The sequence below is a fragment of the Perognathus longimembris genome, chromosome 18 (genome assembly GCF_023159225.1).
Source record: "Perognathus longimembris pacificus isolate PPM17 chromosome 18, ASM2315922v1, whole genome shotgun sequence".
Lineage (NCBI taxonomy): Eukaryota > Metazoa > Chordata > Mammalia > Rodentia > Heteromyidae > Perognathus > Perognathus longimembris.
Window position 1 is genome coordinate 41,312,284 of NC_063178.1, and position 25,763 is coordinate 41,338,046.

The 25,763-nt window shown below is 41.6% G+C and overlaps 1 pseudogene; it reads left to right on the top strand.

The window, feature by feature from the left end:
* The first annotated feature begins 3,642 nt into the window (after positions 1–3,642).
* The window catches only part of LOC125366977, a 98,836-nt pseudogene continuing 76,715 nt past the window's right edge, over positions 3,643–25,763 (top strand).

Below are 25,763 nucleotides of genomic sequence, written 5' to 3' on the forward strand. Positions count from 1 at the left end.
CTTGGTAGGTCTCCTTCAAGACTGGAACAGGAGGGAGTGGGAGGGCAGAGGTTTTCTGTGCTAACACAGGTGGCTGTTATCTGCTGCCTCGAATTGCTGGAGTGCTTGGGTGTGGGTGGCATGGAATCAGTAGCCTTCCCAGGTATGTGGGGGTTCCAGCTTCTGAGATCCTGCTCTTAAGCCAGCCTGAAATCACCCTCAGTTTTGATGACCTCTCCAGCTTTCTTGTTTTTCCAGTGAGGATTTAGGTTTTGAAATTCCAAGTAGCACAGCTATCCAAGGGCCATGTTGCAATATGGCTGCAAGGCTGAGCTCCTCCTGACTCACTACTGAGGTGTGGGTTTGCCTTTCCCTGCGTGGGCCTTCCATTTGTCACCTGAGAGGGGTAGAGTGGGGAATCAAATATCTTTGCCCTTTCAAAAATGGCATTCGTGTAGGTTGGGGGGATGTATGCCATTCCAGATGCAGTTCTCTGGGAGAAAGGGCAGATACTTTTGGAGAGGGAAGCACTCACCCGTAGCCTTGCTATTTCAGACCCTCTGTGATGGGTTGAATTGTCACTATGTCCAGCTGTATCCAGCTGGGTTTTGGGCTCCCATTCCTGCTGCTTAAGTTCTTGCTGAAGGTACCAGTAAAGCCTGTGAGCTAGGCTGCTGCTGTTGCCATCTCTAATTTTGCTCCCCACTTCTTTGGTATCTATCTCTGTACAATTATCTCTTACTGGGCTGGACTTCCTTGGTATGGAAAGCCTGAGAGGGACATAAAACTCTGCTTCTTCAGACTGAGATGAATGTGTTCCCTGTTCTTCTTTGGCCATCATCTCCTCCTCAAATGTGAATTTATTCTCACAGCAGTGACAATGTCTATGAAGAAGGCTAAGAACAAATGCTGCCAAGAATGAAGGGAATTGGAGCACTGACACGCGAATCATGAAATTCCATGCATGCACTAGGGAAATCTGTACGTAGGTTCCACAAGAAAGTATAAAAAGCTTTATGATATGAAGCATGGCCACTACCTCGAGAGATTGAAACCCACTGCATGTGTTTATGTAGATAGATAGATATAAATATTTGCCCTCCTTAGAGCTAACATATGATAGTAAGAATTTAAATATACAGTGATAGAAGTTCCATAAATGCAATGAATATACTCCTTTAATAGACCATTCACAATCTCATTCAAAATTACAGAGTACATTCACAGCTCAGACGTAGCTCAGTTTTCTAAGGCCATTAAGTTGTCAACATGGAATTTGGGTCTAGCATATTTTGACAAGTAGAAAACACGTTGATTGTAACACCTATTAAGGCTTGGGATAGAGAAGATATCCATCTATTACCACAAGTTCTTAGACAAGACAAGTACATCATGAAATTAACTTGATTTTTATGTGTAGAAAGTCTAGCCAAAGTTACCTGTATGTAGGGGAACGTTCAGAATATAAATGTGCAACACAATTTCTGTATTGACTTGACTTATTGACATATAGTTGCTGGTTTCACCAGCACCATTGCCTCCTTAGGCAATAGGAAATCGAAGCATTTGTGGAGGCCTCTGTGCACGGAATTCTTATGGAATCCACTTCAGTCAACCAGTAATGTTCTGTGGCTCTTATGGAAGTTAGATGTCTGAATTGACCATCTGGGTATGATTCCCTAGTAACTTTAGCTGAAGTACCAACTGGTAAAGCTATGATGCAGCCATTCCACTGTGTATGTGACATGACATCCTGTGGTGCAATCCAGTTGCATCATCCCAAACACTTTCATGCAAATGGTTTCTTGACACAGATGTTTGTCTAAGTACATCACAGATAATTTCATCCCTGGGGCCTCACTACCTGTGGTCTTGGAGGAAATCATGGCACCTGCGATGAAGAAGGAGAATCTACAAACATGTTATCCAACTCGTGTTTTTCTCCTGCATGCAAGGCCGCAGCTGCAGAGCCCCAGGAAAGGGTTTTACACATTCTTCCTGGGGATTCACAAGACGCTTCCAGGAAAGGTAGCTACAGTGTACAACTTGGTCAATAAAAAGACTCATGTGCACCTATGCAAAGATATATGACGATTCACACAGGACACAATGGGCCTCATTTCCAGAGAGAATTTCACTTTGGCAGATGCTTCAGGGATGTGCCCTTTGATTTTCATACACATTTTCCTCCAGTTTTCCCTCTCTGTCATATCCTTGACCGGCACTAGCTGCTTTTCTACCATGAAGCACTGAATGCACAGGGATGGAGATGCGATGATCGCTGGCTTTTTCCCCCTCTACACTGGGAGCAGAGGGCAGTGATGATGAAGCTCCCAGCAATGAACACTACAAGCTGTAAGTAAATCCTCACACTGTTTCCCTTTACTGTTTCTCCCTCTCAGGATGGGCCATGGCTGCGGGAAATCTAGGTGCTCACATGAATGTGCCCTGTCTTCTCTACCCTGACCTCCCTCCCATCCCTAGGCACAAGAAACAGCTTTCTTTCATTATTTGATATCGCATTTACTGTGGAGTCATTTTCTGCTGGTGGTTTCCTTGCTTTCCAGGGGCTGTGACACTTTCATTCGATTCCAGCATCCCTGTATCTCCGCCATCCCAGCAGTCATTGGGGAAGTTGAAGTTGTGTGTGTACAATTAAGCAGAGTCAGTGGTACACTTTTGTACTAAAATGTTGCAAACAACTTTCCTACCAGTCTCACAGACCAGTCACGTGAGACTTCTTGGCTAACACTTATATGGTGAGGGTATTTATTTTAAAATAATTCTGATTGTAGGCTGGTGGCTCATGACTGTAATCCTAACTACTCAGGAGGCTGCTCTGAGGATGGAGGCTTGAGGCATAACATTCTGTAAGCCTGTTATCTCCAAGGAACCACCAAGCCCAGGAAGGAGAGCCCTAGGTCAGGTGGAAGAGTGAGAGTCTTGAGGAAATAAGCTCAAGGATGGTTTCTCGGCACTAGCAGGTACATACACACACACACACACACACACACACACACACACACACGCACTGGCAATACAGGGATGAGCCACTAATACTTAGCTTGCTTTGCACTCTTGATTGGCCATTTCTCTCAAGGCTGTTGCTCTACCACTTGAGCCACACCTCCACTTCCGGTTTCCTGTAGGTTAACTGGGGATTAGAAGGTTAATGGGCTTTTCCACCACATCTGGCTTAACTCAGGAACATCAGCTAGGAGTACAGGCACACGTAGTTTTAATTACTGGAGGTGCCTCCAGTTTTTTAATTTTTATATACCATCACCAAAATGGTAATTCTTTGGGATTTTTGAAATTTTTATTGTTTTGAGTTAGGACAAATTATATTTTGAAGGGGTTCCATTGTGGAATTTACATGCATGCACGCAGTACTCTTGGAACAAATTACCTCTGTCTTCTTGTATTTACTGCTAAGAAAATTAATCAATAATTTTCAGAAGATAACTCTGTGATCCAGAACATTCACATGACCACTGGCTGATGGGTTTTATACTAGGTAGATCCAAGTACAAATGTACATGAATGACTAATAGGAGAGTAAGTGGCCCACCTATGAATAAATATTAAAACTCACCACTAAAATGAGAAGCCTCTAGTTCTCTAGGCAATTATGTGAAGAATTTTACCAAAGAGAAACAGGCAATGAATGTAGTCATTCTATCTCCATGGGACCCTTTAAGGTAATCCTCTGTAGGCCCATTTCTTACAACATATTTTTTCAGAAACTGAATGTTGCAGCTTTGTCTAGTTAACAAAGTAATTCAAATACCTGGAGTATCTACCTCTTAACATCTACTACAGGGTAACAAGATTGAAACACCATGTCCTAGCATGCATCTCCAGGTCAGACCATATCTGTTGAATCTATATATGCTTGATGTAATCATAACATAAACTGAGGGACTCAAAGCAAGATTTTTCACTCAGATGGAGCCAGTTACTATAAGATAAAGGCAATAGAATATTTGGTGTCATAAAAGCCTATTCCATATTGAATGGACAAGAGGTTTGTGCTGTGTTATATGTGGTACTAGAGAATAAGCAAGCTCTCTCTCTCAACTTAAGTTTTCTAATTCTCATTCATGTTCCCATCTAGGGGCTAGGGATATGATCTAGTGGTAGAGTGCTTGTTTCGCATGCATGAAGCCCTGGGTTCGATTCCTCAGCACCACATATATAGAAAAAAGCTAAAATTGGTGCTGTGGCTCAAGTGGTAGAATTGTAGCCTTGATCAAAAAGAAGCCAGGCATAGTGCTGAGGCCCTGAGTTCAAGCCTCAGGACTGGCAAAAAAATCAAACAAACAAACAAAAGAAGAGGAGTCATTCCTGTCCCCTAATCCTGTATCCAAGCATAAGACTACATCCACATTCCATCCAAATAGTGGGTAATAGTTTAACATATTTCTTGGAAAAAAATGTAGCATTCAATCCATCATAGTCATAAGGTTTGAAATATTCCTCAATTTTGATGCTCATTTCCCAGGCTTAACTTCAAGAACTACCTGTTTGTTTTGGCCTTCACTTTTGCTGTTGAAGAGATCAACAAAAACCCTAATCTTTTACATAATGTGACTCTGGGGTTTGATATCCATTATGTTCAGGTCGAAGCTTGGAAAACACTTAAAAATCTCTTTATTAGCCTCTTTGGGAACTACAACATTCCAAACTACTCTTGTGCAAGAGAAAACAAGTCCATAGCAGTACTAACTGGACTATCAGGAGTAATATCTGCCCAAACTGGGAAATTTCTGGACCTGTATAGGTTTCCTCAGGTAAGAGTAAGGATTTTAGCAACATTTATGGTCATGTCTCATTTGGTGCCATTTCAGCTGTTAGAACGCTATGGAGAGACTGGCTTTATGAACCTATCAAACTTTTAGATATCAGAGAATAGAAATTCAAGGTAATGGGAAATATAGTCCCATTGTTTAGCAAGGATGATGGAAATGTTAGAACAGAAAAATGAATTATTTGAAGTTTTAAGCTTTAACAATTATTTTTGTTTAAAAATGAGGAACTGAACAATGACTTCAAAGTGTAAACATATGTTGAACTGGGTGATGATGTCTCACAACTCCAATGCTAGCTACTCTGGAAACTTATCTAATTAACAAGCAAAAAGCAGGGAGTAATGTGTAGTTCAAGTTGTACAGCACTATTCTTGAGAGAAAATGCGGGGAAAGTAAATGAGGTCCTGAGTTCATGCCACTGCGTGCGCGCGCACACACACACACACACACACACACAAATGCACACTCAGATGCCTGTGCAAGATATGTTGAATGAAGTAAGTCAACCTCAGAAAGAGAAAGGGATCATGTGTTCTCTCATGTGTGAAAGTTACACCTAAAATATGAACACAAAATGGAATAAATATGCACCACACACATATCCATTTGCATATATACAAGATTAAGATGTAAAGTATAGTACACAAAAGGATGGAATTCCATGGTATGACCACCCTCATCAACTGACAGCAAAAACTATGAACACAAGAAACATGGAGCATATCTTGTCTCAGGGGTATATGTATTAAGGGAATGTGTAAAGAGGCAGAGAAACAGGGAGTTGGGATAATACAGCACAATATTCAATATACATATGTGAAAATAGAACTAGGAGAGTCAAACTATGGGTAGGACTGATGTAGATGGGAAGATCTGATGGAAATAGTGACAAACATCAAGAGGCATGGTATGAACAGATATGCAGTAAACCATTAAAAACTATTTTAATGCAAAAAGCAAAACCTACCTTCCTCCTACATCAACTGGTTACATAAAATATATCATGACTGACACTGTGGTGGGTAGAAATCTTCTCATTCATGGAGCATCCAATTTTCATTCCCTTTGGGCCTTTTGATCGTGCCCACCACAAGAAGTTCCCTGCTCTCTATCAGATGGCCCGAAACGACACATCGATGGCCACTGCCATGGTCTCCTTACTGCTTTACTTCAGATGGAACTGGGTGGGACTGTTAACCTTTCAAGATGAGAATGGCTTGTGGATTCTTCCTGAATTGAAAGAAGAGATGGATAAGAATAGAGTTTGTGCAGCCTTGGTGCTAGAAATCCAAAATCATATCATGCCATTAAACTTCATGACACTTTATGACGAGATAAGTAAATCTTCAACAAATATCCTCATTCTCTATGGAAATTATGAATCCCTAGTCTATGTAATGATGTCTGTTGAGGAATAGTTCATAAAAGGAAAAGTTTGTATCATGAATTCACAGTGGGATTCAACCACGAAGAGGAAAAATTTCATGATAGGTTCATTGTACGTACCTCTCATGCTTTCACATAATCACCCAAGTGTTTCTGGATTCACAGATTTTGTCCAGGCAGTGAATCCTTCCATGTACCCAGAAGACTTTTTCCTTGCTTGGCTGTGGTTTGTCTCTTTTAATTGCTCAGGTTCTGAGTGTGACTGTGTAACATGGGAGAACTGTCCTCGTGATGCCTCCTTGGATTGGTTGCCTGGAAACATTTTTGACATGACTATGTCTGGAGACAGTTACAATATATACAATTCTGTGTATGCTGTGGCCCAGGCTCTCCATGAGATGCTTCTTCATCAAGCAGAAGTACAAATAGTTGGAAATAGTAAGAAGACAGTGGCTTTCCACACACAGGTAAAGCCTTCTGTTTCAGGTGGCAAATACCATAAGCAAAGTCACTTCTTAGATGGTTTCCTTACCATATGAAATTAAATATTTCAGGTATTTTCCCTAAAACCCAACGAACTATATTGTTGAAATGTCTGTGAGGCACACTAGACATGTGTTCATATGCACTTCAGGAAAACCAGACCAGTAACAAGGACAATGTTAATTCTATGTTCTATGAATTCTTTGACTTTCAAATTACCTCTACTGATTATTACAAATGAGAGAAACCATGCAACCTGCTTTTCTTTGGGCCTGGCTTACTTCACTTAATATGATTTTTTTTTCAAGCCTTTTCATTTCCTTATGAATGGACTATGGCATTTTCTCTGATGGAAGCATAGAATTCCATTGTATATATATATACCACATCTTTCTGATCCATTCATCTACCAAGGGGCATCTGGGTTGGTTTCCTTTCTTAGCTATGGTAAACAATGTTTCAGTGAATATGGTTTTGCTGATATCTGTAGTGTGGCCTTGTTTGTGGCTATCTGTAAACGCTCAGAAGTGAGATTGCTGGATTCCAGGGGACCTCTGTGTTTAATGTTCTGAGGAGCCTCCGTACTACTTAACAGAGTGGTAGGGCAAGTTTTTATTCCCACCAACAGTGTAGTAGTGATCTCTTTTGGCCACATGTCCAGGAGCATCCATCATTTTTAGATTTCTTGCTAATGACAATTCTTACTAGGGCCAGTTGCAATTACTATGGTGTTTTGATTTGCATTTCCTGTATGGCCAGACATGTTGAGCATTTCTTAATGTGTCTATTGGCCATTCTTATGTCCTCTTCAGAGAAGTATCTCTTTATATCTTTAGCCCACTTATTAATGGGGTGGTTGTTTCTTTGAAGATTTGTTTTGGGGGGCTTTAATTTTTTTAGTTCTAAGTATATTCTAGATAGTAGACCCTTGTCACTTGTATGGATATTGAAGATCCTCTCCCAATCCATGGGATTTCTATTAATCTTGTTAGCTATGCCCTTTGCCATACAGAAGCTCTGCAGTTTCATGCAATCCCAGTTGTCCAACCTTTCTTTCATTTGTTGTTTTTCTGGGTTAGTACATATGACCATATAAGATGGTGCTCAGTGGAATGAACTCCAAGATATGGAAACAAGAGATTTTACTTTGATGTTTCCGTTTTAATGTACTATGTGAAGTTATTTCTTTTTCCTTTCATTTTCCCCACAGTGGTTTAGCTGGGGTTAATTCTGGTTTATTGTCACTGTATTTGATTTTGGTGCCCTGTGCATTTTATATAATGTTTATCTGAACTAAGGGAAGGGGAACAACAAAATGGTGAGACAAAGACAAAGGGCAAACCAATGCAACAGCGATATTCACAACACAATATGATGGGATTGAACTTTACAACTTGGGGGTGGGGATATAGGGTGGTAGGGATGGTGGGAAAAAAACAAGGGAGGAGATAACCATGTTCGACAAGAAATGTAGTCACTACCTTATGTATGTAACTGTAAGCCTTCTATACATAACTTTGGCAATAAAATTAAATTTTAAAATAAGAAAAGCAAGGGATCAATTGCTGAATGAAATTTAACACATTTTCATAAGTGACATAATTTACTTCTACTTCAGATATTAATAATGTAGAAAAGACAAACTAGAGACATTCATAAAATTACTCCTTGTGGCAAACTGAAGCTAGGCAAGTGAAAATTGTCTCACTCATGACTATTTACTTGAAGTTGTCCTCTCTTGAAAGGAGGCTTTTCACTTCTTTTGGTGTATTCCTCTGTAGGTTTACTTCTACTGTACTTCATCAGGTATCTCTGCTATTCTTGAATTCTGAATCAGAAATTAAAGACAATCCGGAGCTTTGCTTAGTTCAGGTTTTCTGTCTTAATTCTGGGATATATTTCACCATAAGATGGTGTATCTTTTTAGTTGCGCCCTTTTCTGAGGAGCATCCAATTTCACAATCTGCTGTGGATCAAGTGATTTTGGATGAGACAGGAAGTTGGAGGCAGAATATGACATTTTTAATGTCTGGACTTTTCCAGAAGGTCTTGAACTTAAGGTGGAATTAGAAAGGTTTTTCCACATGTTCTACATAATAATCAACTGTCTTTATCTGAAGATATGATACAGTGGGCCATAGGAACTACAGAGGTGGGTTGGATTTAATTGTAAGAACATATAAGTGATGAAAATTCACCCTTAAAATATATATGTGGTTGGATGTCAGCAATTTAGGCCTGAACTACAACCTACTCAGGAAGCTGAGATTTGAGCATCGTGGTTTGAAGTCAGTCCAAACAGGAACACCTGTGAGAATTTAACCTCCAAAAAGGAAATTTGGACAGATGTAGCTCATGCCTGCAATCCAATATATTCAGGAGACTGACATCCTCAGCTCTAAAATTATATATGTCAGGTTAAAGCCTGAATGAATAGAAAAATCTATGAGACGCTTCTATCAACCGAGCACAAAAAAAGCTGTGCATTGAATGGTTGAGTACTAACCTTCAGCAAAAACGAAAAGAAAAGAAAACATTGCAAAGATCCTGAATTGAGCCCTAGGATCTGTACCAAAAATTAAAAATAAATTTATAGTTCCTAATGTTGATTTAGAATATTGTTATAAAATATGTATTCCATATTTCTTAGTAGGTTTGTAATGCTTTGATAAAGTACCTGGGAATTACATTATGTTGATGAGACGTTTATTTTGCTCCTTTCCATGGAGTTTCATTCATTGGGTAATTGGCTTGCTACATAAGCATTCCTCTCACCAAAGTGTGAGATGTTGAAAGAGACTGTGTGAAAAGATTCTCACTTCGTGGACACTGGAAAAGTAAGAAAAAGTTTTGATGGGTATGTGGTTCACATAACCCCATAAAGGGGAGGTATGTGCATTATTTATAGCATACATTTAAGATTCAAAGAGTATTAATCCTCCTTGCTCTTCACAATCTCATAGAGGAAAAAGAGACAACAGGAATTTGAGGAAGGTCCACAGTGTTAACCAATAATATTTACTTTCTCATCATTAATCTCTAACCTTCTAAAGGTCTCACACTGCTGGAGCCAGCTGGCAGTGAAAAGGGAATCCTGAATGAGGGGGGTGAGGATTAAAGAAAAGGAAAAATACAAGACAAGAGAAAAAAGACAAGAGGCGAAGATGGGGTACAGGAGGTCTGCATCTTAAGATTGTAACTCAAGACTGCAGCCACGTTTATTCTTAACTTCCAGCTTATATGCAGTTTAGGAACCAGAGAATAGCATAGGGTTGCTAAAATTCAAGAACACAAAGAGGCTTTGAAGTTCGCAACATCTGATGGCAGTAAAGACAGAATGAGGTTGATTAACATAGGAATGTACTCCAGTGGTCATGGTCATAGCAAAGCAATTCCGGATAAGGGCTGAGTTACTAGTAAACAAATGTCCTTGCATTTAGCATATCCTTGTAATAAACAACACAGCCAGAGGTCAGAATGAGATTAGCTGCAGGCTTGGCTCCCAAAGTCACACAACTCAATAGTTCTACAGACTAGATAGAGATCAAGGCTATAGCACATAGGCCTTTTGTGATCACGTGACATGAAATCCATAACAGCATTGAATTTACTTATTGGGTTTATGAGTATAAAAATACTATAGGGGTGGGGCTAGGGATATGGCCTAGTGGCAAGAGCACTTGCCTCTTATACATGAAGCCCTGGGTTCAATTACCCAGCAGCACATATATAGAAAATGGCCAGAAGTGGCGCTGTGGCTCAAGTGGCAGAGTGCTAGCCATGAGCAAAAAGAAGCCAGGGACAGTGCTCAGGCCCTGAGTCCAAGCCCCAGGACTGGCAAAAAAAAAAAAATACTATGGGGGGGAGGCTGGGAATGTGGCTTAGAGGTAGAGTGTTTGCCTAGCATGCATGAAGCCTTGGGTTCAATTCTCCATTACTACATACACAGAAGAAACTGGAAGTGGCACTGTGCCTCAAGTGGTAGAGTGCTAGCCTTGAGCAAGAACAAGCCTCTGGCTCTGGAAGTCGGGTGGGCGCAGGACACCCGTGGCCGGTTGGGGAGCTGAGGGTGAAGGGCTGGCGTGGACGGCGGGGGAACTGAGGGCACAGAGCCCTTGAGGACAGCCAGGGAGCTAAGGGCCATGGAGCTGAGGGTGCAGGGCACGTGTGGTCGGCCAGTGAGCTGAGGGCTCACAATCCCTGCTCTGCGGAGCTCCCATGGGCAGGTGGCCCGCACCCCACCATCTCTCCGTGGCCCCAGCTAAACCCCCCGGGCCGTGAACCGTGATCCGCTCAGCTTCCTGGACCGCCAGGGCATCTCTGCTGTTCCTGGGGTGAGGTCTACCACACTCCAGGCCAGGGGGGAACCCGAGCCCTCGAAGGTGCTCCCCCTGCCTGATGGCTCATCCTAGGCCGAGCACCATCCGCTCCACGTGCAGCAGAAACTGCCTTGTGCACTTTCAACTTAGAAGTCGTGCCACATCCACGCGGACGGCGCACACCTGTGTGCCTAGCTCGTGTGCCTCGCTCCTTGGGAGCTGCGGTCATGGGACACGGATTACATGCAGCCCAGGTGGACGAGACCACGGGAGGCTCATCTGTAAGCAGCACAGAGCCCACGTGGAGCTGAGGCCCCAGCCTTGACCGCCACATCCACATGCCAGCGCCGAGGCTGGGAGCTCAGCCCTATCCGGCAGGGAAACATAATAGCCCCCACACATTCTGACAGAGATCTTGAATTTTTTCTATAGATAAGCAAACACATTATAAATGTATAAATCTTGCATAAGGGTACTCGTGAACTACTATTTTTGAAGGGAGGAAAGGAGAAAGCAAAAATAAAACATGAGTTGCACAGGGAGTAAATCTGACCAAAGTACATTATATATGCATGTATGGAAAAGCACAATTATGCAATTAATTTATATTAATAAAAATGTAAAATGTACACCATGCAAGTATTCAAATACCAGTAAGTGTTGTGTTTGGGTGCAACCTCATCCCAAGGAACACTGTCAAATTGCTGATGTTGGTAAAATAAAAATAATTGACTCGATTCCACACTTACATGCTGAGTAGTGAAACTTCATTTGTGGCCTAGGGCTGGCTTCATTCCCAACAATCAATACCATCCTTGGGGATATAGAACCCATTACAGATTTTAAACACTTGTACTCCATCACGTATTTAGCTCTGAGAGTGGATATATGCACATAATGACACGATTCATCAATACTAACAGTCTCATTTGATCATGATGTGGAGCTGTAATAATCCCTTAATGTATAAAATAATGGTTAATATTACAAATATTCCAAATAGGCCATTTGAAATCTTTGATGTGCGAGTTTGGAGTGGAGTCTGGAACTGGAAGGTGTGCCCTGAATTGTAAAAGGGGCGGTCCCCTTGAGTCAGGCCTGCTCCAGAAGATGACCACGAATCACACCTGCGTCTCAGGATCACAAAGCAAGCTCTCCAGAGGGTACTAAGGAAGCCAGGTGCCAGCGCTCAGGCCCAGACTCCTTGGGAGGTGGAGATTCGGGACTGTGCGTAGGGAGCAGAGCCAGCAGTTATTCTCACTTTGATCTCTGGCTATGTTGCTATCACAAGGATAAGCTAAGTGCAAGGACATTTGCTTTCTAGTTCCTCTGCCACTACCCGGAATTGCTTTGCTATGTCTGCTTTGCTATGTCCCCTGGAGTACATTCCGATTGTTAATCAACCTCATCCTTTGTTTACTGCCATCAAATATTGCGAACTTCAAAGCTTCTTTGTGTTCTTGAATTTTAACAACCCTATGCTATTCCCTGGTTCCAAAACTGCATATAAGGTGTAAGTTAAGAGTAAACACAGCTGCAGTCTTGAGTTACAATCCTGAGATGCAGACCTCCTGAACCCCATCTTTTGTCTCTTGTCTTCTTTTTTCTCTTAGCTATCTTTCTTTTTCTTTAATCCTCGACCCCTCAATCAGGATTTCCTCATTGCTGATGGCTGGCTCAGCAGACTGGTGCCTGAACAGGGACCTGAAAACCTGGGATGAAGGCAGAGGACCCCGCTGAGGTAAGAGGATATCCAATAACTTGGGAAAGAGAGTGGGAGAGAGTATGGAAAAATATAGTCGGGAGTAAAATATAATGGGACAAAGTAACAGTTGCACGCTGTACATGCAAGACCTTAAAGGGACGCTTCATGCCCAGGGAGTGAAAGTGGGGCAAAGTCAATTGGAATGTTTCTTTCACTTCATCAAGGAAATATGCCCCTGGTTCCCAGAGGAAGGAACCATTAACTTAGAAGTTTGGCAAAAAGTGGGAAAAAGGATTCAGGGACATTATGACACAAAAGACCCTGAAAAAACCCCAGTGGACGCCTTTACTCTTTGGAACCTGGTCAGAGATTGCTTAGATCCTAGACGTGAACACATTAAATTCAGTCAATCGACTGGAGAAACTGAACAGGGACCCGATGAGAGTTGCCCAGGAGCATATGCAGCTGCCCGGGAAGAGCTGAGGAAATTAATAAGGTCTGAACCCACTGGGCTAGATATTAAGGAAGACTCAGATGGCTCAGACACTAAGGAGAAATTATGCAATGAGCCTACTAAAGATAGATTGACCCATGTTGAGAATATGTTGGAATCAGTTCTAACTCTATTGTCACAGCTTCATCCAGAACAACAAACCCCTGTAAAGGTAGAGACTTGTGGGCCCCCGCCCACAATCCTGGTGGACTTTGATCCTTTCCCACCACCCCTTCTGCCTGCTATTGTCTCACAGCCAGTACCATCTCAGCCTGTGCTGTTAAAGGCGCCTGGCCCTCCTACCCCTAAGTGAAGCACCCTGCAACTCTCCTTGGTGCATGCTGCTCAAAGAGGGGAGGACATTTCTGGTTTTCATTTATTCCCTGTAAGGGGGAATGAAGATAACGAAAGAGTTTATCAGCCTTTACCACTTAAACAAATAAGAGATCTAAAGAATGCTTGTGCCCAATACCGCCCTACAGCGCCATTTACTCAAGTCATTCTTGAAACCTTGGATACTAAAACTTTATGCCCAAATGATTGGAAACAGTTGTCTAAGGCTTGTCTTAGTGGAGGAGATTACTTATTGTGGAAGTCTGAATTTGTGGAACAGTGTCAGGCCACAGCAGATGTCAACAAGGCAAATAATGTGCCTGCTTCATTTGCACAGCTTGCTGGGGAAGGTGATTACAATGACACCCAGACCCAGTTAGATTACACTCCGGATATTTATGGTCAGATCAGTGCTGCCTCTAAACATGCCTGGAATAGACTCCCTAACTCTAGTAAGACTGAAGACCTTTCCAAAATTAGACAGGGATCAGATGTACCTTAACAAGATTTTGTCTCTCGATTATTGGAGGCAACAGGCCGTCTGATCCAAGATGAAGATGCTGGCAAGGTTCTTGTACAACAATTGGCATATGAAAATGCTAATGCAGCTTGCCAAGCAGCCATCAGGCCTTTTAGGAAAAAGGGAGGAATAACTGACTATATTCAGCTCTCTGCACACATTGGTCCATCCTATATGCAGGGTCTCACCCTGGGTGCAGCACTCCAAGGGCAAACAATAACTGAATTTTTACGCACCCCTCGAAAAAGAGGAAAGGGTGGGGGTGCCCTCGCACTGCTGGGCCTCCTGTCAGCTGTTTTTCATGAGGACCAATGGGCCACTTGATGGCTCATTGCCTTAATCAAAGAAAGGGAGCTAGGCCTGGAATTTGTTCCCGTTGTAAGAAGGGGGAGCATTGGGCCAGGGATGGTAGATATATTTTAGAAAACAATGGCCGCCCGATTTCAGGAAACTGGCAGAGGGGCCTGCCCCTGGCCCCACGGAAAAATTTGGGGGCGGCTCCTTCCTTCCCCAACCTGAAGCCTATCCTCCAACAACCCGCAGCAAGAATCAGTTTCCAGTCTCCTCCGAGCAACACGAGGGAGTGCAGGACTCGACCTCTGTTCCTCCACCTGCACAGTACTGACTCCGAAAATGGGAGTCCAGGCCCTCCCTACAGGAGTCATTGGCCTCATTCCTAGGGAATCTGTTGGTTTACTGTTAGGCCACAGCAGCTCTGCACTGAGGGGCCTACACATTATTCCAGGAGTGATAGATGAGGACTATACTGGAGAAATAAAAATCATGGCTTCAGCGCCTGCTAGTGTTATCTCTATGCCTGCAGGACAAAGAATTGCTCAGTTCATCCTTGTTCCTTTAATTGGAGTTGGTGCCTCAGCCACCACAAACCCTAGGGGAGAAAGGAGTTTTGGGTCTTCAGACATATTTTGGGTTCAAAACATAAAACGGAGTGGCCCTAGCTTACAATTTATATACAAGAAAAGCCCTTTCGAGGTCTATTAGATACAGGAGCAGATGTGTCTGTGATAGCCAAGAGACATTGGCCTTCCCACTGGCCCCTTACTGCATTTCTCACGTCCTTACAGGGGATTGGCCATGTCACAGATCCCCAACAAAGCAGTGCCATCCTTAATGGGAGAGATGGTGAGGGCCACTCTGGGAAAGCTGGAGCAGGAAAGTCTGACAGACTCTTACCTCCAATTGACTACAAAGGTGCCATTGCTAATGTGATTTTAAGGTAATAGAGGATTAAGGTTAAGAGACAAGAGGTACCATGTAGCTCACTACTCTATGGCATGGATTATGTTAAGATATGAAGTTGTTCTGACTCTAAATATCACATCAAGGCATAATTTGCAAGTCCTTCATATTGGCAGGCTAGTGCCTTCTGAGGTGGTAAAGAAAAAAGTGCTCCATTCCTGCCTCTAAAGTCCTGGAAATTTGCTAGCAGTCTGTGGTGTGTGTGTGTGTGTGTGTGTGTGTGTGTGTGTGTGTGTGTGTGTGTGTGTGTCCCTTGTTGATATTTCACTTTGATTGCTGCCCTCAGTTTTATATGGTATTCATTCTATGTTCATGTCTGTGTCCAGATTTTCCTTTATCATTAGAGTACCAGTCCAACATAGGTTGAACTCACCCTATTCCAGTGTGATTCTATCTCATCTAATTACACCTGCAACAACCTTGTTGCCAACTGAGGCTACATCCCAATATACAACAGGTTAGGACTTCAGCCAGAGAATGTTGAGAGGACACAGTTCCACTCCTAGTCGCATAACCCCTGTCCAGCAAGCACATCACTACACTTAGGGAAGTCATCTCTCACAATTGAATGACCATTTCCTGAGCACGAGATAAGATCCTTTGGGTCTGTCACAACAGCTCTGGCCAGAGCAATTGGCTAACACTATTATCTGTGGGCTAGGAGTCAACCTAGGAAAGATGAAAAACTCAAGGGTGTTCTTTGCATCAAGAGCACTGTATGGTGAAAACTTGAAAGACAACCCCAAATCTGATCTGACAGTAGTCAATAGGCATTTCTTGTAAGGATAAAAGGAGAAATCAAGGTTTATATCGAGGAAAATTTGAGCACTCTTAATGTGACACTCTAAAATCTAAAGTGTTCCAAAACTTTAAAATTTCTGAGTTGATGAGGGAAAGTTCTACACTTGAGGTCACAAGACAATGGAATTCAATCTTTCCGTGAACTACATATAGTGAATAAAATAGTATTCTACTAGGTACATAAGACTGTATGGGGCACCTAATTTTGTGCTCATATTGAGTCTTATTTCTAAGATATTCTAGTGGAACAGGTGAATGTTCCAAACTCAAAAAGCAATTCCAAACCTCAAACAGTTTTTGTAACACTTCGGGAAACTTTTCAGGTAAGGAATATTTCATTTGTGATGCAATTTCTGTAATCATTTCTGGAAATAAATGTCAACCCACTTCAAAGTCTAGCCTCAGTTTCTAAAATGGGAATACAACCTCGCTAATATTAGACATCATAGAAATTACCTTTGATTCTGTTTCTGGCAAAATTTCATAAAAATATTTTCTAATGTATTAATGATTGTATAAAGTAGGATGCAAAGTGTTTAAAAACTAGCTCCAATGTGAAATAACAAATAATTTCATTTTAGAATCTAGGTTACCTGACTTTTGCAGTGAGTGATTATAGTGCCTCTTCGGTTAGACTAAAGTAAACTGAGTCCTTGTTTACAGGCTTGTGTATGCCTTCCAGAAAGCAGGCAGGGCATCATTTTAATTGACACAGGATGTTGCAGCTCTGTTAAGAGGATTTGTTTAAACTCTTCTGGACTGTCTCAGAACTTACTGTTCAGTGTGTGAAAATAACTCTTTTGCAGGAGAATGACATCTTTGGGGAGTCGTCTTTGAAAGGATACAGTCACAATATTCACACCTTGAATAGGGATTATCTCTCAAGATAAATAGTGATGGCTTGGTTCAGACAGAAAAGCATTTTTTTTTTTTTTGGCGCCAGTCCTGGGCCTTGGACTCAGGGCCTGAGCTCTGTCCCTGGCTTCTTCCCGCTCAAGGCTAGCACTCTGCCACTTGAGCCACAGCGCCGCTTCTGGCCGTTTTCCGTATATGTGGTGCTGGGGAATCGAACCTAGGGCCTCGTGTATCCGAGGCAGGCACTCTTGCCACTAGGCCATATCCCCAGCCCCTAGAAAAGCATTTTTGACAAGGTAAAAGCCTCTCTTCTAGTTCCTGGGGATCCGTTCCCTGGGACACATAAGGTTCCTTGTCTGAGTGGAAGAACTAAGGGACTGGAGGAGAGACACCTCATTAATTTTGTCAATAGCCAATTCCTTTCCATCTCAGCTTTTATAGACTGTATTGAGTAAATATATATATATATATATATATATATATATATGAGCTCTTCTGTACTTTCTAATTCCAGTCTCAGAATGATTTAAATATGGACCTTTCTAGTTTCAGCTAATTCCTTTCTCTTTTGTATGACATGGGCAGACCCTTGTACCATCCCCTTTTTTCTCCTCCCATTTCCTCTCATTTTCTTCCCAGCAGGGAGCATCACCTCTAATCAAGGTGGTTATGGATCTCCCATCATGCTCAGCACAGTTTCCTCTCTTGCCTTTTTGCAGGTCTTGATTCTTCTGATTGACAGCCCTCTCCTTGGTTTTTGTTTGCCTCCTTGTGGGTCCCCCTCCCACATACCCCTCATCCAAGAGGAGGAGGAAGTGTCCAGCCAAGACCCATCCATACCAGCGTGAGGCCAGCAACAGACATCACCAAAGTGCCCAGCATTTCATTCTGCTGAGCTTCAAGAGGTGTCAACAGGATCTTTTATTTTCATTAACACAATTCTCCACACAAAGGTTTTTGCTTTGACAGAAAGATACAAGAGAAAGAAAAGTGAAGGTGAGTGTGGAGGATAGGATGACAAATGTGATTATGGTTTGTAGGACACTGGGGGAGACATTATAGGTAGAAGCAAGCAGGGATTCCTGAGGGACACGAGGAGTAACCAGAACTGAAGTGAATAACAGGAGTCGCAGTCTCTAGTTCACAGACAGGCATCAGCTGCATGTTTAACTTTTCATTATGTATGAAATGGAGTTCCATATTTAAAGACCCAGTTACCCCTCTCAGCAACCTGATGGGATGATTTTGCTCCCATTTTGGAGAGAAAGGACTTATGTCCCACATAATTAAGTTACGTGTCCCAGTTTGTGAGAGGTGAATCAAATGCTGTGTCCTCCTTGCTGTCCTATTACAGGAAAATACAGACAGTCTGCAGGTAAGAACAGTCGCCTGGTTTCTTACAAAAGCTTCTCAGCTTTCTTGCTAACATGTGGAGACCTTTCTTCTTTGTTCATGGTCTAAAGTGTTTCAACAACTCTTAGTTGAATTAGTTAAACTTGAAAGAAATGAAGAAGAGTGATCATTTATAATGAGATACTAGCCCAAATCTAGCATTCCCTCTCTCACTCACTCTTTCTCTCTCCCTCTCTCTCTCCCTCCCCATCTCCCTCTTTCTCCCCTTCCCCCCATCTCTCTTTGTGGTACCAGAACTTGAACACAGGGCCTCTTCTGCCCAGGCTGGCTGAGAACTGTGATCTTCTAGCTCTCTCCTCTTCCTGGATTGTAAATCCAGGGGACATGTTCTTAACTCTGGAAACTAATTTAGTGCTGTTCAGATCTTAAGGTCAGAGATTATTGCATTTTTAAAACTATAAATGTTTGTTCATATGTAGGGAAGTCTGCAGAAAATCAAGGTTAATCAATTGTTTCATGTTGAAGTCAGCGTCATCCAATAGGCTTTCCTAGTTTCAATAATTATTTTATTCCTTCAATGGATCAGGGAAGTTTGATATAAAATTTCATTACGCTTTTCAATCATCTTCTTTCCCACTGTTGATCAAATTATTTTTTTTATATAATTTCTTTTTTGACATATGTTGCACGAGTGGGGTTCCATTGTGATATTTTCATATATGCATAAAAATTTACCCCTTCGATTACTTTCCTTCTTCCTCCTTCCCCTTCTTAAAATATTTTAACAGGTTTCATTAGTCAAATATCATATTTGCATGCAAAGTACTCTGACTATATGCATCCTCAGTCACCCTGTCCATTTTCCATTCCCACACTAGTGCCACCCCAACAGAATCTACTACATATATTCATCCTTCCTTCTCTTCAGAGCACTTCAATTGTACAGAGGGATTTTCACCCTCTGAAATTCTGAAATTTCACCCTCTGACATTTCATGAATGCATAAATCATGCTTCAGGTAAGTCCTATCTGCTGTGCTCTTTCTATTCAAGTTCCCTTCACACCTCTATGTTTCAACAGCTTTGTGTAAGATTTCTCATTCTGTTTGGATCCATAGACAGAGTGTGTTTTTATTATTATTCCCTCTTAATCATTCTCATATCCTCTACCATTTCTCCACATATATCATAAAGCAAGCCATATTACAATCATGTCACACACACACACACACACACATACACACCAAATATATATATATATATATATGCTTATGCCTACATATGGATATATCTTTTGGTACTAGATGCTGCATATGACAGAAAACAGGTGGCCTTCTGCACTTAACTTACTTAACCTAAAGACCTCCAGATCTATCCATTGTCCTGCAAATGTCATATTTTCATTCTCCTTTATGGCTAAATACATCACTATATATAAGTATATGCACATATATATATATATATATATATATATAGTTTCTAATAAGTAAATCCAGTAGAGTAGCTCTTGCCTATAATTTAGGCATTCAGAAGAGATTGTGGGGATCACGGTTTGAGGCCAGTCCAGGAAGAAAATAGAAAAGACCCTATTGCAATCAATAAGTCACTCATGGTGATGCAAAGAAGCTGTAATTCCAGGTGTGCAGAAGGTATAGTGAGAAGCTGGCTGTCTAGGCTGGCTGTGGCAAAATTGTGACATCCTGACTAAAAATTAAAGCGAAAAGGGGGCAGGGTGAAGTGACTTAGGTAGCAAAGTGATTGACTAGTAAGCATGGCACGTGGAATTCAAGTCCCAATAGTATCAAGATCAGAAGAAATTCCTCTCATGGGGGAAAGGGTCCCTGTCATGATCCCCATTTTAACTCATTCACATTTGTAAGACACTTATATCTCCAAATACAGCCAATTCAGAGATTCGACACAAATTATGGCAATGAGGGGATGGATATATATTTTAGTCTCTTGAGACTGATTTATATAGTACCAAATAAGATAATCTGTTGTTCTGTTCATGTGTTAATAAGTATCAATAGAAGAACAGAGACCATAATGTTAAGTGAATGAAGCCAGAGTCACAAAGGCAAATAGCACATTTTCTCTTATGTGCAGAATCTAGATGTTTCAAAACCTATGAAAATAGAAGGAATATTATTTGAGAGGAGGAAAACAATCAGTGGAAGTGATAAGAGGAACAAAAGAGGATGAAGAGGGGCAAATGAGGCGAAAATGTCATAGTGAAACCCTTTATTTTGCATTCTTAATTTATTATTATCCCATATTAGAATACTATTAGTCCTGTTCAATTAAAAAGATACAAAAGATGTGGAATGCAAAAATCAGGGGAACAGGAAAAGACAATGAGGGGCTAGAGGATAGCAAGTAGAGGGGGAAGAGGAAGAGCCCCTTATCTAGAACAGATTAAGAAACAAAAGCAATGGCTTGACAGTTTACTTCCAATTCTAGTAGAAATACTATGATTTCCATTTTCATATGAACTCACTACCAAGGCTTAAAGTATATAGCTGATTATAATTAAAGAATGCTGATTTTCCTTGCAGGGTGTCAAAACTGAACTGAACCAGTAGTGAAATTACTGAATTGTCTAGCTCACTAGGTCCATAATTATTTTCTGAGCACTTAAGGTAAACCACCAGCTTCGTTGGTATGAAATATCAGGAAAGCAGGATTCCTGAAGACATTGGAGGGTAATGGGAAACTTGTTCACCTAAATGATGGAACTATGCTTACACTTGGAGGGTACAGGGTTCTTGCTGCTGAGAGGAGTCCAATAAATTAGCAGCATCCTGGCTGCTAAAAAGAGCTCTGGCTCTCACCTGTGTTGCTGTGCTATTATTAGTGCTCTCTTCCTTCAATATGGATAATAAATGACATGTCATCTCAACTCAGATATGTCCCCTAGCCAGCATGACTCATCTCCACTGGCTGCTGTGGGGCTTACGAAAAAGAATAATTATGGACCTTCTGACTTAGCGCCCCACTCCTAATTGCTTATATTAGAGAAGGAAGAGCTGTAACAATTTGATGTCCCCTGGTTCCTAAATGGGCAAGGTTCTTTGGTTATCTGTGATATATCTGCGTACAGACTTCTCTGTCTAAAGAGTAGGGAAGGTGACTCTGTCTAGAGTAATTGAGGAACATTTACCTACTCAGGAACAGCCCTGTAACCTCTTGTATTCACCTTTCTTTGCAAGTTTAAAGATCTATAATGCTATAAGAACCAATAGTTACATGTTGGCCTCAGTCATGATCATGTTATCTATTGTAAGTTTTACCAAAAAATAAACAAAAAAATGTGTGCAATGGGGGTTGACACACACACATCTCTCATTCTTGTGGTCATTACAATCACCTCTTAGTTCCTATCCATTGGCTTTAAAATAGGCAGGTGTTATGAATTTTATGAAATAAATGTTACCTGCAAAAATGTATGTTCTTTTCCTCTTACTCATTGTGGTTCCTTTCATTATAAAGCAAGAAGTTCTACTGCTTTATTTCAAATGTCACACACACACACACACACACACACACACACACAATATCCTGATTTTATTATTTCAAACATGGGAACAGCATGAGAGGAGTTCTGACTACCAGAAGTACTATAGTCAAACATATTTCAAGTTAGTTCCCAGAGGAAATTGTTTTGGTTTCCCCTTCTTTCCTTTTCATTTTGTTTTGAAAAGAATTCTTTGCTTATTTACACTTTCTGAGAAAATCATTAGCATTTTGTATTTTTTTAAATTGAGAGTAGCCTTTTCTTCTTCCCAGAGAATTATTTTACATCTGAAAGGGTATTGTTTCATTATTCCTCAAGGAATAATGAGAATGACTTCAGGAAAGCCTTCCTCTTCAGCCCAGATCCCTCCCCATCTTCCTTCCCAACTCACAAAGGCATAGAACCTGTGACTGGAGGCCAAATAATTACTGATTCATTTCATTTCTTACTTTTTTTTCCCAGAATAAGAGCTGTTTCTTCCTGTCACCGCTTCACCTATTGTCTTCCATACCAAACACCAACATGGCAACTTTTATTAAAGTACCATTCTTCAAGTGGCTGTAATTGATATGTAAATTGGACTTACACACTCTGATTTTGAGAACTGTGACTATAAATGGTCTCTATCTCACACTCACAAAATTATGCAGGACTGTACATACAAAGCATCTCTCACTGAGTCTTTGAAAATACAATCACACTTCTTCAGGATTTACCACACAGTCCACTCTACCCTGGATAGCATGAACAAATCATTGTCATTGAGCTTAAATATATATATATATATATGTGTGTGTATAAAATATACAGATTCTGTCTCCTTCCTAATGGGGCACAGGTGATTTTTTTTGTTTTGTTTTTACAGGTAATGTATTTACAGAGTGTTTAAAATGTGATGCAAATGAGAGCCCTACACTTTTCTCCCATTGGTGTTGTACTCTGTATAAATCACACCCTTTTGGCATTTGCATGGATACAAGAACATACCATGTGGCACAAATAACCTCATTTCCATAAAACAGCCTTTTAAAATTAGAAAATGTATAATTCATTTGGGGTGGCTATTACTGCTTTGAGGAGGGATTTAGACTTGTATTTAAGTGCAAATAGCAGCATTTTTTTCCTCTCCTCAGTTACACATAGGAAGCACAAAATTTAGAAACTTCTAGCCCGACCATTATTTTTAACTATGACGTCCAGATTATAATAACCAGTAACAAAATATGTTTTGTTTGGGCCACTACTGCTTGTAGCAGGGTTTCTTTTTCTTACATTTGCCTCTCCACATTCCTCCGGGAGCCTGCCCACGTTCCACATGAGGAAACTGAGGCCCAAGTTGAACGATTTCTCAGCTTCGTGGCTTCAGGTTGCCACAGAGCCAGGATTGGGACTCTGATAGAAAGACAGGCATGATCTCCTGCGCAGACCCAAGAATGGTGCCAAGGTAATCAGAAAAAGCTTAGAAACGAGAAAAGACAGGCAAAGAATTGAGAACGGAAAGCAATGTGGAGGCAAACTGTCAGACAGAGATTTCCTCCTTCTCTTTGATTCCTTCCTTTGGCCTTTTCCAGGCTACATTTTTTTCTTTTTTCAGTTCCAAATAATGAGCAAGTGTAGGAAGTGGAACACTTGTGGTTCTTGACCCTAGAATCTCTTCTGCCCAACTGGGCTGTTGTTTCTCTTTTATTTGGGAAAGTTCTTTTATCTTGTGCTCATCTAGGTCACAGAACCTGTCTTGAAGCCCTTCCTGAAACATGAAGCTCATGTTGTAGGCCAGAAGCTGTAGCCCCACAAAGGAGCCATGTTACTGGCTCCTGGCACTTGGCACATCCTCTAAAGTTCACATTAATCCTCGCACCAGTTCCTCACTAGCCTCCTTCTTCCTTCCTCTGGACCATTCTTACTAGTTCCTCAAGTCTACATTAATGCAGGAGTTCACTGGGAAATATTTCCCAAAAGTACTTCCTTGAGCAATTATTCTGGACAATACCATCACTTTCTAAGTCTTGCTATTCATTGAACACTACATAAATCTCATCTTCTGCTTCATACCAGGATTCTCCACTGAGCCAAGATCTAGACACAAACTTCTTCCTTCCATATCTGTGTATCTACAACTGCTGTCTCCTGAAGCAACATACAGCAAGAATTGTGTAACCATTTGTTGAACTCCACCTGGTGATGGGGCTTCACTGGGGCTTTCCTTCCTGTAGGAATCCAGGCATGCCCACCAAGAATTGGCATGCTGATTCAGGGGGCTTGGGGCACTATTGTTTACAAGGAGAGGGAATCTCCCCAGGCCTCTGAGCAATGGGCCTGGGGAGAGAGCGGAGATGGAGTCAGCTTCTGCCCTCTTTCGCTGGCCAGATCTGACCTCCATATTACTGTAGAAGTCACCACTACCACCATGTAAATGATCCCCTGGGAAGATTCCAGGTTTTGTATTTTGTGAAAAGCTCATTGAAACAATAGTCGTGCAAGGTAAATTTGTGCTCAGGAGAGTTTTCAGGTTGGCTGTGCCCTGACTTTTCCCACAGAGCACAAAACTCTGAATATACTTGAAATTCTATGCTTGATCTATATCAAAAAGTACCAACATTTTCTTCTTGTAAGCGCTTGGTTTCCAGAACATGTTCTGTACCCTCATTTCCTGAAACCTTTCCCTCCAGAGCCCAGATCAAATGCTGTCGGGAGCCCAGCTAGCAGCTAAGCTCATCCTGACCTCTGGCTGTGCCGATGTCGCCAAGATGTCGGGAGCCAAACTTGCACCTAGGTTCATTTCCACCTCTGGCTGTGCTGTTACCACCAGGATATGCTAAAGGCAAAGTCCACAGCCACTGTCCGGAATTGCTTTGTTACCTTGTGTTTACTGTAATCAAATGTTGCAAACTTCAAAGCCTCTTTATGTTCTGGAATTTTAACAATCCTATGCTATTCCCTGGTTCCAAAACTGCATATAAGCTGGGAGTTGGAATAAACTGTTGCTGCAGTCTTGAGGTTCAACCTTATGGCTGCAGACCTCCCGTACCCCATCTTTGTCTCTTGTCTTTTTTCTCTTGCCTTATTTTTCCTTTTCCGTATCCCTGCCGCCCCTCAGTCAGGATTTCTGTTCCCCTGCCGGCTGGCCCGGCAGGTTTGGCGCCTGGAACAGGGACTTGAAGGCCTGGGATCGACGGCAGGTGACCCCCGCTCAGGTAAGGACGTCCGAATGCTTGGGAAGGAGAGCGGGAGGAGAGTGTATTGTCGGGAGTAACAAATTATGGGACAAGGTAATAGCCGCATGCTATACATGCAGGCCCCCAAAGGCATGCTTAATGCCCGGGCAGTGAAAGTTGGCCAAAGTAACTTAGAACGTTTCTTTTACTTTATTGAGGAAGCATGCCCCCAGTTCCTGGAGGAAGGAACCAATAACTTGCTAGAAAATTGAAAAAAAAAATAAAATAAATAAAATAAAATAATAAAATAAAAAATAAAATAAAATAAAAAAGGGAACATTATGATGCAACTGGCCCTGAGAAAACCTCAGTGGATGCTATTATTCTTTGGTATCTGGTCCGAGATTTCTTAGATCCTAGACATGAATAGATTAAATTCGATCAGTCGATTGGAGAAACTGAACAGGGACCTGATGAGTGTTGCCCAGCCCCGGGAGCATATGCTGCTGCCTGGGAAGAGCTGAGAAAATTAACAAGACCTGAACCCACTGAGCTAGACATTAAGGAAGACTCAGATGGCTCAGACTCTGAGGAGAAATTATTCAATAAGCCTATTAAAGATAGATTGACCTATGTTGAGACTATGTTAAAATCAGTTATAGCTCTATTGTCACAGCTTCATCCAGAACAACAAACTCCTTTAAAGGGAGTCCTGGCAGACTTACAGCTCTCCTAGGTGCAGGCTGCTAGCAGGGGGAAGGGACCTGAGGCTAGGGAAATGCTAACACCACCGA